Genomic DNA, 3,851 nt, shown 5'->3' on the forward strand with positions numbered 1-3,851 from the left:
TTCATCTTCTATCACTACAGCACAGAGACCAGTAACCACACCGTGTCATAGATAGATTCATCTTCTATCACTACAACACAGAGACCAGTAACCACACCGTGTCATAGATAGATTCATCTTCTATCACTACAACACAGAGACCAGTAACCACACCGTGTCATAGATAGATTCATCTTCTATCACTACAACACAGAGACCAGTAACCACACCGTGTCATAGATAGATTCATCTTCTATCACTACAACACAGAGACCAGTAACCACACCGTGTCATAGATAGATTCATCTTCTATCACTACAACACAGAGACCAGTAACCACACCGTGTCATAGATAGATTCATCTTCTATCACTACAACACAGAGACCAGTAACCACACCGTGTCATAGATAGATTCATCTTCTATCACTACAACACAGAGCCCAGTAACCACACCGTGTCATAGATAGATTCATCTTCTATCACTACAACACAGAGACCAGTAACCACACCGTGTCATAGATAGATTCATCTTCTATCACTACAACACAGCACTAGAGCATCACATTAGTTTGATCATCAATCTAAAACCCTTCACACATTCCCCATTCCATGCTCATCTCTTAGACGAGAAATACAGTTAAAGTCGGAAGTTTACATATACCTTAGCCAAATACATTTGAACTCAGTTTTTCACAATTCCTGACATTTAATCCAAGTAAAAATTTCCTGTCTTAGGTCAGTTAGGATCACCACTTTATTTTAAGAGTGTGAAATATCAGAATAATAGTAGAGAGAATGATTTATTTCAGCTTTTATTTCTTTCATCACATTCCCAGTGGGTCAGAAGTTTACATACACTCAATTAGTATTTGGTAGCATTGCCTTTAAATTGTTTAACTTGAGTTAAACATTTCGGGTAGCCTTCCACAAGCTTCCCACAATAAATTGGGTGAATTTTGGCCCATTCCTCCTGACAGAGCTGGTGTAACTGAGTCAGGTTTGTAGGCCTCCTTGCTCGCACACGCTTTTTCAGTTCTGCCCACAAATGTTCTATAGGATTGAGGTCAGGGCTTTGTGATGGCCACTCCAATACCTTGACATTGTTGTCCTTAAGCCATTTTGCCAAAACTTTGGAAGTATGCTTGAGGTCATTGTCCATTTGGAAGAGCCATTTGCGACCAAGCTTTAACTTCCTGACTGATGTCTTAAGATGTTGCCTCAGTATATCCACATAATTTTCCTACCTCATGATGCCATCTATTTTGTGAAGTGCACCAGTCCCTCCTGCAGCAAAGCACCCTAACAACATGATGCTGCCACCCCCGTGCTTCACGGTTGGGATGGTGTTCTTCGGTTTGCAAGCCTCCCCCTTTTTCCTCCAAACATAACGATGGTCATTATGGCCACACAGTTCTATTTTTGTTTCATCAGACCAGAGGACATTTCTCCAAAAAGTACGATCTTTGTCCCCATGTGCAGTTGCTAACTGTGGTCCGGCTTTTTTATGGTGGTTTTGGAGCAGTGGCTTCTTCCTTGCTGAGCGGCCTTTCAGGTTATGTTGATATAGGACTCGTTTTACTGTGGATATAGATACTTTTGTACCTGTTTCCTCCATCATCTTCACAAGGTCCTTTGCTGTTGTTCTGGGATTGATTTGCACTTTTCGCACCAAAGTACGTTCATCTCTAGGAGCCAGAACGTGTCTCCTTCCTGAGTGGTATGACGGCTGCATGATCCCATGGTGTTTATACTTGCGTATTATTGTTTGTACAGATGAACGTGGTACCTTCAGGCGTTTGGAAATTGCTCCCAAGGATGAACCAGGTCTTGGCTGATTTCATTTGATTTTCCCATGATGTCAAGCAAAGAGGCACTGAGTTTGAAGGTAGGCCTTGAAATACATCCACAGGTACACCTCCAATTGACTCAAATTATGTCAATTAGCCTATCAGAAGCTTCTAAAGCCATGACATCATTTTCTGGAATTTTCCAAGCTGCTTATAGGCACAGTCAACTTAGTGTATGTAAACTTCTGACCCACTGGAATTGTGATACAGTGAATTATAAGTGAAATAATCTGTCTGTAAACAATTGTTGGAAAAATGACTTGTGTCGTGCACAAAGTAGATGTCCTAACCGACTTGCCAAAACTATAGTTTGTTAACAATACATTTGTGTAGTGGTTGAAAAACGAGTTTTAATGACTCCAACCGAAGTGTATGTAAACTTCTGACTTTAACTGTATGTCATGGTGGTTTGAGAGTGCATGATTCACTCCTGTCTGGATCCGACTGACTGGGAGCTAAGTTTCAGGGATTTGTCTGGATAGAAACACACACATACACGCGCACGCACGCACATCCCTCTCCTTCTCGGTAACTAAACCACAAGCCCATGTAGTCTTATAACCAGTCAGTCACATATTGAACGATATGTGTAATTTGGGGACAGTAAGGGTCATTTCTTTCTCAAAATTCACAAACCTTTTCTGAATCGCTTCCATGCCATAACTCTCAAGAATAAGGTTTCTCTGTGCCAAGTCTTACTTCACACGGACTGTACGGTAACATCATCGTTATGCAGTGGGCAGTGATTGTGCCCAATAGTCTCATTAGGCTTGGTTCTGTGTCCCAAATGACACCCTATTCCCTGTACAGTGCGCTACTTCTCACCAGAAGGAGACATAAGGAATAGGGTGCTGTTTGAGATTTTAACTTGGTATTCTATATTGGTTTGTTGGGAAGCAGCTGAGGGGCCATACGGTGAGTGGGCTGATGAGCATGATGATATCAGTTCCTCTCTCTCTGGTACCCTGTTCTCTTTAATCTAGTTACTGTACTATATAGAGCCCTGTCTCTCTGGTACCCTGTTCTCTTTAATCTGGTAACTGTACTATATAGAGCCCTGTCTCTCTGGTACCCTGTTCTCTTTAATCTGGTAACTGTACTATATAGAGCCCCGTCTCTCTGGTACCCTGTTCTCTTTAATCTGGTAACTGTACTATATAGAGCCCCGTCTCTCTGGTACCCTGTTCTCTTTAATCTGGTAACTGTACTATATAGAGCCCCGTCTCTCTGGTACCCTGTTCTCTTTAATCTGGTAACTGTACTATATAGAGCCCTGTCTCTCTGGTACCCTGTTCTCTTTAATCTAGTTACTGTACTATATAGAGCCCTGTCTCTCTGGTACCCTGTTCTCTTTAATCTAGTTACTGTACTATATAGAGCCCCGTCTCTCTGGTACCCTGTTCTCTTTAATCTAGTTACTGTACTATATAGAGCCCCGTCTCTCTGGTACCCTGTTCTCTTTAATCTAGTTACTGTACTATATAGAGCCCCGTCTCTCTGGTACCCTGTTCTCTTTAATCTAGTTACTGTACTATATAGAGCCCTGTCTCTCTGGTACCCTGTTCTCTTTAATCTGGTAACTGTACTATATAGAGCCCCGTCTCTCTGGTACCCTGTTCTCTTTAATCTGGTAACTGTACTATATAGAGCCCCGTCTCTCTGGTACCCTGTTCTCTTTAATCTGGTAACTGTACTATATAGAGCCCTGTCTCTCTGGTACCCTGTTCTCTTTAATCTGGTAACTGTACTATATAGAGCCCTGTCTCTCTGGTACCCTGTTCTCTTTAATCTAGTTACTGTACTATATAGAGCCCCGTCTCTCTGGTACCCTGTTCTCTTTAATCTAGTTACTGTACTATATAGAGCCCTGTCTCTCTGGTACCCTGTTCTCTTTAATCTGGTAACTGTACTATATAGAGCCCCGTCTCTCTGGTACCCTGTTCTCTTTAATCTGGTAACTGTACTATATAGAGCCCTGTCTCTCTGGTACCCTGTTCTCTTTAATCTAGTTACTGTACTATATA

This window comes from Salmo salar, chromosome 11 (genome assembly GCF_965601325.2).
Source record: "Salmo salar chromosome 11, fSalSal1, whole genome shotgun sequence".
Taxonomy (NCBI): domain Eukaryota; kingdom Metazoa; phylum Chordata; class Actinopteri; order Salmoniformes; family Salmonidae; genus Salmo; species Salmo salar.